This window comes from Mobula hypostoma, chromosome 7, assembly GCF_963921235.1.
Source record: "Mobula hypostoma chromosome 7, sMobHyp1.1, whole genome shotgun sequence".
Lineage (NCBI taxonomy): Eukaryota > Metazoa > Chordata > Chondrichthyes > Myliobatiformes > Myliobatidae > Mobula > Mobula hypostoma.
The window spans coordinates 42,168,062-42,181,918 of record NC_086103.1 but is presented as its reverse complement, the minus strand read 5'-3'; positions in this window follow the sequence as shown (position 1 = coordinate 42,181,918).

Sequence of the window (13,857 nt, the reverse complement as noted above, 5' to 3'; positions counted from 1 at the left end):
CCAACAGGTTTGCCAGGCAAAATTTCCCACAAAGAAAATCATGCTGATTTCAGCCTAGTTTTGCAGGGATCTGTTCTGGTACCCCTGCTCTTTGTGATTTTTATAAATGGCTTGGATAAGGGGGTGGAAGGGAGATGACACAAAGGTTGGAGGAGTTGTGCATAGTGTAGAAAGTTGTCGTAGGCTACAACAAAAAATCGATAGAATGCAGAGCTGGGTAGTGAGGTTGTTCAATCCGTACAAGTGTAAAGTGATACACTTTGAAAGGTTGAATTTGAAGGCAGAAGATGGGGTTAATGATAGAATCCTTAGTTTGGAGTGCACATCTATTGACCCCTCCAAGTTGCTGCACAAGTTGATAGGATGGTTAAGAAGGCATATAATATGTTGACCTTCATTAACTGGAGGATTGACTTCAAGAGCTGTGATGTAATGTTGCAGCTTGATATAACTCTGTTTAGAACACACTTGGAGTATTAAGTTCACTTCTGGTCATCTCATTATAAGAAGGAGGTGAAAGCATTAGAAAGCATGCAGTGGAGGTTTACCAGGATGCTGCTCGGATTAAAGAGCATGTCTTATGAGGAAAACTTAGCAAGCTAGGGCTTTGATCTTTGGAGTGAAGGAGGATGAGAGATGACTTGTTAAATGTATATAAGGTAATAAGAGGCATTGATAAGGTGTTAGATTGGACAACCACCATCTTTTTCCAACGGTGGAAATGGCTAATATGAGAGGGCATAATTTTAAGGTAATTGGAGAAAAGTAGGGGGGGTGGAAAATGTCAGAGGTAGGTTATTTTACACAGAGAGTGGTGAGTCCATGGAACGCACTGCCAGGGTTAGTGGTAGAGACATTTAAGAGACTCCTCGATAGGCATGTGAATGAAAGAAAAATAGAGCGCTGTGCCTGAGAGAAATGTTAGATTGATCTTGGAGTAGGTTAAAAGTTTGGCACAACATTGTGGGCCAAAGGACCTGAACTGTGCTGTACGTACTATGTTCAATGCTCTATGTCCTTGCTCTTTCCCCATGAAATTTTCCTCCATTCAGATTTTCTTCCATTACAGAGACCAATTCTCTTTTGAATATTGGAGTTAAATCTGCTTCCACTATTTTTTGATAATGTATTTGGCATCACATTTTGATTTACAAAGCAAATGTCTCCTCATTTTATCTTCTGTCATTTTATATTTTGCTTTATCATTTGTTTCTTTTGCCAGTGGTATCAGGGTTGAAAGCATGCAGAGATGAGAGAAAAATGATGTTCCCCTTGGACAATGATTTCCTTCTGTTCTCCGTCACTCTGCTTTACTTCGAATCATCTGCTGGTGCAACCTTTATTAATCTCTCCAAATGCTTCAAACACACCCCTGGTTTTGATAGAGCATGATCAGAATGCTTCTACCATCATGGCAAGTATTGGGAAAGAGAGGGTTCAAGTTCCTTTTTAATGGTAGATGCTCTAAAACCATTTTGTATCTACTCATACTTTCTCAATTGCGATCTCCTTAAAACTGTGCCAGGTATTTTTTATTGCTACTTCTCAATTCTGTGAAAAATAATCATTATAATTATCTGATTATTTTTAATCAGCCATATGCCCTCCTGAATATCTGTGGTTGAAATTTCTTGGGTTCTATAGCATCAGTGGACATTGAAATGATGCCCCGCATGACCAAATCAAGGTCATTAACATAGATCAAAAATAATTATTTTTACAGGTATTTGGAAAAACCTCTTTTATATTCTGTCAAAGGTGAACTCAGAAATGTAATGTCATGGGGAGGTCATTCTGTTTGATGAAGGCGGCAATAACTGCATTAGAAAGTCAGTCATTAGGTTAGGTTGATTAATGAGGTGGCCATGATAGGATAACAAATTCACCCTCAGGATTTAGAACATGATCTCAGCATTTACATTATCAGCAGAATGCTCTATGCCATTGAAGCATGAATTACATGCACCTGTCAAGAATGAAGGCTCAACAACTTTCATCTTTGATGACTGTGGCTTAGTTTTTGACACTTCAAATTAAAAAAATGCTAAGAAACAGATTCATCAAGAAAGAGGACTTTATAGGCATGGGATGAAAGATTGTTAAACCTCTAGGGATGAAGTACATGGTGGGGTAGTTATTGTGATATGAACAAAGTCACCAGAGAGACATTGAAGTTACTGAATATAAAAGTGTTTATTCAACAAAAATGAACATCATAATTTCAGACACGCTTGTATGAAGAGGCCTGTTCAAACCAATATTGCATGACATTTTATACGCTAAAGATCAAAGGTAATGGCAGGACAATTCTATAGTTACAATGTATGTACAATGCTTCCTTTGATTTACATCTAGTTTTCAAACATCTCCTTCACACCCATACTCAAGACACCCAAATTGAATGCTAATCAGCATTGTTTGTTTTGCAATCAACTCCAGTGTGCAGCTCCAGGAATACCATTGTTCAGAGCTGCATTTTAAATTGAATCTGCAATCCATATTCAAGTCTGAAGACTGGCTACTGTTAAAATTAGTATTTGCTATATACCATAACTCCAGAATATGCCCATGTAGTAGTCAAAGTCAAAAATTGAAAGGCCACCCAAAACTTCCATTTCAAAGGTATTACTCTGAGTTCTCGCTGCAGTCTGAGTACATTGTTGAATTGCAACACACCACACAACTCTCCTACCCAATAAAGCTCTTAGTATAAACACACACAGAGAAAAAAAGCAATGTCCATGTGTAAAAATACAACAGATATGAAAGTGATTGTGTATAAGAAAAGGGAATGGTGCCATTGACAGTGGAACAGAAGTGTCACCATGATGATCGGTGGTTTCAACAGCTCCTTAATAGGGTTCTGTAGGGCAGGCCATTAAGTTTACACGTAGTAACTATTAACAATTTTTATTACATTGAACTCCATTAAACTCCCCACCATCCACCTCATCTATTTATATCAGTCATCTCCCCTCCCCTCTTCCAGTCCAAATGAAGGGTCTCAACTTGAATTTTTGACTATTCATTTCCCTCTACAAAGCTGCCTAAGTCATTGAATTCCTCCAGCAGCTTGTTTTTATTCAATCACGTGTCTTTGGAAATTTATACATAACATTAACGGCGAAATATTCATCAATGCTTTCCATTACTTCATCAAGAAACTCGATCAATTTAGTTAAGTATGCATTGCTTTCAACAAATCTATACTGGCTGTTGATAATTTACTCATTTTCCCCATGTGAAAATTTCTTTAGGATGAGCATTTGTTGTCTGAATGCTATATTTATTATTCCCTTTTTGTCTAACAATGTACATTTCAGAAGTTGTCAGTTTACCAGTATGATTTCCATCATCACATGGTTATTGGGTTGTGATCTGTGTTTCCAAACGTCCCACTCTTATGGCTCTCAGAGACCCAGAACATTGCTCATTCCAGTGAAATGAATTCATCTTTTGAATGCTTCCAATTTCTTTAAATGTATCTCTTTTTAAATGAATTTCTACCTCATTCATTTTCCCTACAGCCTTCTCTTTTCATGTGACTATAGCAGCATTTTCACCTTTAGTGAAGAGAGATACTGCATATTCATTTAATATCTCAACCATAACCACTGCCATCACAGATAAACGTTTACATTCCTATATGATTTCACTCTTATTTTCTTCTACTCATTTACAATTTAAATGTTTAGAAAAATTCTTGCATTAACTTTGATATCATAAATCTTATTTTGTTCCTTTTGTTTGCTTTTTGAACTTTTCCTTAAAAAAAATCAGCTTGGTTCACTGCTGTGTTATGAACATTAATCATGCCTTCTTTTTGCTAAGTGGTGCAGCTCATTTTCTGCATCATACCTCTAAATAAATAAATAAATGAAATTCTAACTAGAATATATCATTCAAGAATGCACCTAATCTCTACCTGAAGTATCTCTCACTAGAGGCTTTCTGGTACTCCATTTACTGATTTACTTGCTTATTTTTGTTTCGAAGCCATTCTGGCCACATCTCTTTTAAGTTGATTGAATATTTTCTCATTTGATTACTTTTGTTACCTACAAAACTAATACTGTGATCACTGTTACTCACATAAAATGCTTGAAACATGTCAGACATCAGACAGCCTTTGTGAGAAGAGAAACAGTTAATGCTTCACGTCCAATAATCTTCACCTGAAATATACATCTGATGAAATTTCAGATGAAGGACCACAAGCTGGAAGCTGTTTGCTTTCCACAGATGCTGCCTGACCTGCTGAATGTTTCCAGCATTTTTCTGTTTTTATTTCAGATTTCTACAACCAGAAATTGATTGAGTTTCATTGTTTGGAACATGTTGCCCATTTGGAACACAGACCATGTGACACATTTCATTCCCAAACTAGGTTCAGGCAGCTTCCCTTCTCACCTAGCATAAAATATGCTTTTGCAGAAAGATCCCTCAGCCAATTCGAAGATTTCCTTCCCCTTCTTAAGCACATTTTACCAGACATTAACAGGATTTCAAAGCCACATTATCATTATTTACTGTTTGCCTAGCTCTGCAATTCTGTTTTACAAATTCCCTCCACCATCTCTTTCTCATTACATACAGACCTGTGGTTAACACCCCCAAAATTATCCTTTAATATAAAACAAATAGATCCTGACTTTGAAAATAAAATGCCATCTTCCAGAGAAAGATTAACATTTACGCACATTTTCCTTGACCTTTTCCACAGTTTCTATCTTAGTAATACTGCGATCATTGTTACTCACATAAAAACACATCGTGCTGTATCTTACAAGGGCCCAGTCAGTCTGAAAGTGCTTTGTTTTTGAAGTGTAATCACTCAAGGATTTGCAGTAGCCAAATTGAGTGCAGCAAGCTCCAATAAACAGGAACATGACCGGATATTATTTGGGCTGTGTTTGAAGGATAAATATTGATCACATCACTATAATACCTCAGCACATCTTTGAAATAGCAGTCTTCGATTCTTTTAAGACAACATGACAGGACAGTTGGGAACTCAGTATAACAACCAGCAGTCTCTGAGATTGCACCTGTGTAGTAACACTATCTTTTATTAACATATCCCCCCTTCATTTTCCTTTTCCATCTTTTCATTAATATATCATATGTGATGAGAATACACATAGATTAAGATGTTAGCTGGCCTGTGCTGGCACCAGTGGGATCAGCAGTTGGTCTGCCACCTGTCTTCAGGAGAAAGAGAGATAAGGAAAACAATGGAGCAGCATTTGGAGATGTTAATGAAGGGACAGGAGAGTTTAACGGAAGGAGAGCTGTCAAGATCAGCTCCTCCTTTGAACCCTGAACTGTTTGAAGTGATGGACAGGCGATACCCCAGCAGGGGGATAAAAAAGGACAGGTTCGCTAAGGCAAGACACACGACACCCCGAGGTAACGAGACCCTGGAAGCGGTGCGTCTCCCACAAGTCGGTGGGAAGTTTTGGAAGGCTGATCGCGGGACCAAGCCATAGACACACAGGGTGGAAAGGCACGATCAGCGGGAACCTGGTGTGTGTCCACCCTTGCCTGGGTGCCAGGTTCACCACAGAGAAACGATCGTATCTGGAAACGGAGGGGTCACGGTCGGTGACCTCAGAAGACATCACAAAGGGCTCGCCCAAAAGCTGACTGCGAAGAATATCGAAGGTCTGTGTGGAAGCCGTTTGAATATTCATTCGTTTTGCTCTCTCTCTCCTTCCCCCCACTGTCCATCTCTCACGGCAGTGATTACTGTGAACTGAACTGAACTTTGCGTCACTTTGAAACTGGTCATTTACCCCTAGACGACGATAGAGCTTGATTGATCCTGTTATCCTAATTCTGTGTACATGTGTGTTTATCATTGCTGAACTGTTGCATTTATTATCCGTTTGATTAGAGTACTGTGTTGCTTGTTTCTTTAATAAAACTTTCTTAGTTCTAGTAATCCAGACTCCAACTGAGTGATCCATTTCTGCTGGTTTGGCAACCCAGTTACGAGGTACGTAACACATAATTAATAATATTAAGAAACCGCCATGTTTCCACTTGTTCCAGCTAAAAGCTTCCTTAATATCAATGTGTTATCAGGCATTGTCAAGACTAATGTGCCTATTGATTAAACTGGACAAATTTTTTCAGAAGTGTTGTTTCCTCAGAATTTTTTTTGTTTATGATAGACTGCTTGAAGATGAACACAAGTAAAATTTCAGACTACTTGTACCATGTAGGAATTTAGAGAAATGTCTCGGCTCAAAACTTCAACTGTTTATTTCCCTCCATTGATGCTGTTTGACCTTATTGAATTCCTCCGGCGTTTAGTGTGTTACACTTCTACAGAAATGGACAATTGACAGAAAGAGCATCTATACCTCTGCACTTGGAAGGAATTAGAACTGAGTTGGAGCTACATGTAAGGGAAAGAGTCAATCTAGTTAGTGAATTCAAGTTAACCTATTATAGAAAGGCAAGGAGCAAGAACATGGACAAGAGAATAATAGGATTCTTAGTGGTCAATGAGATCTCCCATGACACAATAGAGGAGAACAGTCCACTTCCAGACAATGTATTTGTTTCCAGTTTAGTTTGATTATCAGCATTAGAAAAGAGTCACCATAGAAAACTGGAACCATCGTGTCAAATGAGCTAATTCAATGCAAATAGGGAGGTATGGGTACGAAACACTGACTGCCTGCATAAGACACAGACATTTGGTCAGCATGGTATAGTTCAGTGTCTCTATATCAGTAAAGATAAAAAGGAAACAAAGATTCCACAAAAAGTTCATAGTTCCCTGAAAGTGGGAACATAAGTGGAGTGATGAAGAAGGCATACAGCATTCTTGCCTTCATCGGTCGGGGCAATGAGTCATAGAGAAGTACAGCACAGAAACCGGCCCTTTGGCCAATCCTCCATGCTGAAACCGTTTAAACTGCCTACACCCAACAACCTGCTTTGGGGCCATAGATGTCAATATCTCTACTATCCATGCACCTACTCAAACTTCTATTTAAACGTTGAAATCGAGCTTGCATGGACCACTGATGCTGGCAGCTCATTCCACTCTCTCGCGACGCTCTGAGTGAAGACGTTTTCCTTCATGTTCCCCTTAAAACCTCACCTTTCACCTTTAACCCATGACCTCTGCTCGTAGTCCCACTCAATCTCAGTGGAAAAAGCCTGCTTGCCTTTACCCGATCTATACCCCTCATAATTATGTATACCTCTATCAAATCTCCTCTCAATTTTCTATGTTCTAAAGAATACAGTCCTAACCTATTCAATCTTTCCTTATAACTCAGGTCCTCCAGACCCAGCAACATCTTTGTAAATTTCTCTGCACTCTTTCAATCTTGTTTACATATTTCCTGTGGAGGTGACCAAAACTGCAGAAAATACTCTAAATTAGGCCTCATCAATGTCCTATGCAACTTCAATGTAACATCCCATCATTTACACAAGCGAGAAAAAATCTGCAGATACTGGAAATCCAAGCAACACACAAAAAGCTGGAGGAACTCAGCAGGCCAGGCAGTATCTATGGAAAAGAGTACAGTTGATGCTTTGGGCTGAGACCTTTCATCAGGACTGGAGAAAAAAAAGATGAGGAATAGATTTAAAAGGTTGCAGAGAAGGGAGAGAGAAACACAAGGTGATAGGTGAAACCTGAAGGGGGAGGGATATAGTTAGAGCTCGGAAGTTGATTGATGAAACAGATAAAGGGCTGGAGAAAGGGGAATCTGATAGAAGAGGACAGAAGACCATGGAAGAAAGAAATTGGGGGGAGGAGCACCAGAGGGAGGTAATGGGCAGGCAAGGAGATAAGGTGAAAGAGGGAAAAGTGGATGGGGAATGGTGAAGGGGGGGGCGCTACTGGAAATTCAAGAAATTGATGGTAATACCATCAGATTGGAGGCTACCCTAACAGAATATAAGGTGTTGTTCCTCCAACCTGAGTGTGGCCTCATCACAATAGTAGAGGAGACCATGGATAGACATGTCAGAATGGGAATGCGAAGTGGAATTAAAATGGGTACCGCTGGGAAATCCTGCTTTTTCTGGCGGGTAGAGTGCAGCTGCTCAATCTATGTTGGATCTCACCGATATACAGGAGGTCATACCAGGAGCACTGGACTTAGTATATCAGCCCAACATACTCACAGGTGAAGTGTCACCTCACCTGGAAGGACCGTTTGGGGCTCTGAATGGTAGTGAGGGAGGAGGTGTAGGGGCAAGTGTAGCACTTGTTCCGCTTGCAAGGATAAATGCCAGGAGTGAGCTCAGTGGGGACAGACAAATGAACAAGGGAGTCATGTAGGGAGTGATCCCTGTGGAAAGCAGAATGCGAGGGGGAGGGAAAGATTTGCTTGGTGGAAATTCTGGAGAATTACCTGCTGGACAAGGATAGGTGAGGACAAGAGGATGCTTATACCTGGTAGGATGGCGGGTAGATGGCGTGAGAGTAGACATGCATGAAATGGAAGAGGTGCGGTTGAGGGGAGCATTGATGATGGAGAAAATGGAAGTCCCTTGCTTTGAAGAAGGAGGACATTTCCTTTGTAGTGAAATGAAAAGCCTCATCCTGAGAGCAGATGCAGCAGATGACGGAGGAACTGAGATAAGGGATGGCGTTTTTACAAGTAACAGGGTAGGACAAGGTATAGTCTAGGTAGCTGTGAGAGTCGGTGGGTTTCTAATAGACATTAGTAGATAAGCTGCCTCCCGGAACAGAGACAGAGAGATCAAGCATTTTGTGTGTGTTGGTCCCATCTTCTGTACTCAGTACATTGATTTATGAAGGCCAATGTGCCAAAAGCTTTCTTTATGATCCTATCAACCTGTGACACGACTTTCAATGAATTATGTACCTGTATTCCCAGATCCCTTTGTTCTATCATACTCCTCAGTGCCCTGCTGTTCATGGCGTAAGACCTATTCTGGTTGGTCCTATCGAAGTGCAAAATCTTGCACTTGTCTGCATTAAATTCTATTTGCTATTTTCAGCCCATTTTTCCAGCTGATACAGATCACACTGAAAGACACGAGAGCGTTTCTCACTGTCCATTACACCCCTGTCTTGGTGTCATCGGCAAATTTGCTGATCCAGTTAACCACATAGTCACAGGCCTCCAGTCAGAGAAGGAACCCTCTACTACCACTCTCTGGCTTCCCCTACAGAGCCAATGTCTAATTGAATTTACTACCTCAACCTGAATGCTGAGCAAATTAACCTTCTTGTGGGACTTTGTCAAATGTCCATCTAAACAGCATTCACTGCCTACCTTCATCTTCAACTGCCTCAAAAGCTCTAGAAGATTGGTTAGAAATGACCTGTCACACTTGAAGCCATGTCTATCCAAATAATCTTATACGAGGGGCGATTGATAAGTTCATGGCCTAAGGTAGAAGGAGTCAATTTTAGAAAACCTAGCACATTTATTTTTCCTACATTTACACACTTAGTCCAGCAGTCGTGAAGCATATGGATCCCTTCCTTGTAGAAGTCGGTGTCTTGGACCTCCAGAAGTGGTCCACAGCAGGGGTGATTGATAAGTTTGTGGCCTAAGGTAGAAGGAGATGAGTTATTCACTTCAAACTCTCTGCATTTTCACTCAAAGAGTTGACCTGCACATGCATGTAACGAGAGCTGTATAAATCAGCTTCTTCTACCTTAGGCCATAAACTTGTCAATCACCTCTGCTGTGGACCACCTGGAGGTCCAAGACGCTCTCGTTGCATGCACGTGCAGTTCAACCCTTTGAGTAATAATGCAGAACTCATCTCTTTCTACCTTAGGCCATGAACTTATCAATCACCCCTGCTGTGGACCACCTTGAGGTCCAAGACGCTCCCGTTGCATGCACGTGCAGTTCAACTCTTTGAGTGATAATGCAGAAAGTTTGAAGTTAATAACTCATCTCCTTCTACCTTAGGCACAAACTTATCAATCACTCCTGCTGTGGACCACCTGGAGGTCCAAGACGCTCTCGTTGCATGCATGTGCAGTTCAACTCTTTGAGTGATAATGCAGAAAGTTTGAAGTTAATAACTCATCTCCTTCTACCTTAGGCCACAAACTTATCAATCACCCCTCGTATTCAGCCCCTTAGAATACTTTCACAAAACTGATTTCAGACTTCCAGGCCTAAAATGTCCTGATCTCTGTTTAGAGCATTTTTTAAACAGCTGAACAACATTGGCTATCCTCCAATCATCTGGTACCTCTCCTGTAGTTAAAGATGTTTAAATATCTCTGCTTAGGTACCAGCAATTTCTGTACTTGCCTCCCGTAGAGTCCAAGGAAACACCTTGACAGGCCCTGGGAATTTATTCACCCTAGTGTGCAGGAGTAAGATATGCCAACTAGTGGAGAGGTGCCGCAGCAACAACCTGGCACTCAGTGTCAGTAAGACGAAAGAGCTGATTGCAGACTTCAGGAAGGGTAAAATGAAGGTACAAATACCAATCCTCAGAGGGATTAGAAATGGAGAAAGTGAGCAGTTTCAAGTTCTTGTGTGTCAAGATCTCTGAGGATCTAACCTGGTCCCAACATACCAATGCAGTTATAAAGAAGGCAAGACAGCGACTATACTTTATAAGGAGTTTGAAGAGGTTTGATATGTCAACAAATACACTCAAAAACTTCTATAGATGTACCGTGGAGAGCATTCTGACAGGCTGCATCACTGTATAGGGGCACTACTGCACAGGACAGAAAGAAGCTGCAAAGGGTTGTAAATTTAGTCAGCTCCATCTTGGGTACTATCCTGGGTACCCAGGACACCTTCAAGGAGCGGTTTCTCAGAAAGGCAGCGTCCATTATTAAGGACCTCCAGCACCCAGGGCATGCCCTTTTCTCACTGTTACCATCAGGTAGGAGGTACAGAAGCCTGAAGGCACACACTCAGCGATTCAGGAACAGCTTCTTCCCCTCTGCCATCCGATTCCTAAATGGACATTGAACCCTTGGACACTACCTCACTTTTTTTTTAATATATAGTATTTCTGTTTTGCATGATTTTTAATTTATTCAATATGTATATACTGTATGAAGTATACTGAATAAGATTGATTGAGTGATTTATTTATTTATTTATTTATTATTTTTTTTCCTTCTATATTATGTACTGCATTGAACTGCTGCTAGTAAGTTAACAAATTTCACGACACATGCCAATGATACTAAACCTGGTTCTAATTCTGATTTGCCTCAGGGTAGCAAACACCTCCTCCTCTGTAACCTGTACAGGCTCCATGAAGTTGATGCTGCTTTGCCTCTCTTCTATAGACTGTATCCATCTCCCGAGTACATACAGATGCAGAGAATGCATTTAAGATCTCACCCATCTGTTTTGTCTCCACACATGGATTACCATTCTGGTCTTCCAGAGGACCAATTTTGTCCCTTGCAATATTTTTGCTCTTAACATATCAGTAGAATACCTTAGGATTCTCTTTCATCTTGTTGCTTGAGCAACTTTATGCCTTTTTATCCTTCCTGATTTCATTCTTAAGTGTTCTCTTGTATTTCTTCATAAACACTCATTTGTTCCTGCTTGCCTATACCTGCTATGCACCTCCTTTTTTCTCTTAACCACGGCCTCAATATCTCTTGAACACTAAGGCTTCCTACACTTGTTTCATTACCTTTTATTCTGACAGGCACATAAAAGCCTTGTACTCTCAAAATTTTGTTTTTGAAGGCTTCCCACTTTTCACATACACCTTTGCCAGAGAAGAAACTGTCCCAATCCACACTTACCAGATCATTTCTGATACCATCAAAATCAGCCTTTCTCCAATTTAGAATCTTAACCTGCGGACTAGACCTATCTCCTTGCATATTTACTTTAAAACCAATGTCATTGTGGTCATGGGATGCAAAGTGTTCCCCTACACAAACTCTTGTCACTAGCCCTGTCTCATTCCTTAAATAGCAGATCCAGTATCGCATGCTCTCTTGTCGTGACTTCTGTGTGCTAAACACACTTGGCAAACTCTATCCCATCTAGTCCTTTTATAGGATTGGATTCCCAGTCAGTATTTGGGAAGTTGAAAACACGTACTATAACAACCTTATGTTTCCTACAACCGTCTGCGACCTCTTTACGAGTTGGAGCATAGAAGTTGGGAAGTTGTGTTGCAGCAGCATAAGACTTACGTTGAGCCACCCTTGGAGTATTGTCTACATCCCATTACATGAAGGATGTGAAGAGGATGCAGAAGAGGTTCACCAGGATATTGACTGTATCAGAGTGCATTAGCTATCAGAAGAGGTTGGACCAAGTTGTAGTGTTTACTCTGGAGTGTTGGAAACTGAGGGGAGAAATAGTAGAAGTTTATAAAATTATGAGAGGCATAGATAGGATAAGTAAGTCTTTATCTCAGAGTGAAAATGTCGAATACTTGAGGGCAGAGCTGTTAACTGAGTGTAGGGGGAGGAGATGTGCAGAACATGGTATTCACACCTAAAGTGGTAGGTGCTTGGGGTGTGCTGTCTGAAAGGGTAATGGAAGCAGATACACCAGTGACATTGACAGTTTGAGAGAATGGATAGATGTGGATTAAGTGTTGACAGTGGGATCAGTTCAGTTGACACAGACATTATGGGATGAAGTGCCAGCTCCTGTGCAATAATGTTCTATTTTCTATGTTCCACGTCTATCAAATGGAAAGTTACAGGAAATATATTGGGTGAATTCTCAGCCATCATTTCTGCTTTCAATCTGACAGTCTGTTAATGATCATTGCCCAAGCTTGTTGGTGAAAAATGCTCACTGAAGTGATTTTCAAATTAGGATTAGTGCTCAGTTACAGCTAATGATATCATGAGCATTACCACAGCATCAGCAATTTTCACTTTGATGGGGCAAAGATTGCTCATTGGTGGGTAAGTGCTCTGTTTATGTTAATGAAATCTGGACACACAAAGCTGCTACGCAAGTTGAGTCTGTGGTTAAGAAGGCATACGGTGCATTGGCCTTCATCAATCATGGGATTGAGTTTAAGAACCGGGAGGTAATGTTGCAGCTATATAGGACCCTGGTCAGACCCCACTTGGAGTACTGTGCTTAGTTCCGGTCGCCTCACCACTGGAAGGACGTGGAAACCATAGAAAGGGTGCAGAGGAGATTTACAAGGATGTTGCCTGGATTGGGGAGCATGCCTTAAGAGAATAGGTTGAGTGAACTTGGCCTTTTCTCCTTGGAGCAACAGGTAGGGCCGGGAGCCGCATATCCAATAGGTACTGTTTAGCATTCAGGAAGTGCCCACCTTCACAGCTCCAGTCAGTGTCAACACAGTCATCCCAGGATACAGCTACAGCTCACACTCGCTGTGCCCCATTGAATGGTTGGACCTGTGCTCATCCTACCATCTGCACCAGCACTCCTTCCACTTCCCTGTTGGCAGAGGCATTACTCTCCGAGTTGGGATTTAGGATTAGACAAATTGCACATAAGGAAGTTTTATCCCTTAAAGCACTTACTCCACTGGGGGAGGTGACTAAGGCTGAAGTTCTTTAAGGTTTTTACTGTAATATTGGGTGAGGTTGGGTGGAATAGACTACTCCCTCCCAGCTTCCTTAAAAACAAAATGCCAAAAGCTGAAAAGCTGGACGTTCCCCCAACAGTCCTTTTCAACATCATCAAAAGGGATCAACGTTAATGGCATCCCTTCTGCAGTGTGGTTAGGAGTCCTCATACAAATCCAGCAATCCGACATGTTGCTCTTGTATACATATTCATCCACCACCCACAGGAAAGTGTATATAGGACCTCCCACCACAGGTCAGTGCTATCACCACTGCTGTCATGAGCCACTTTGCCATACTGAAGTGTAGGAAGACAAACTCACTTGTTC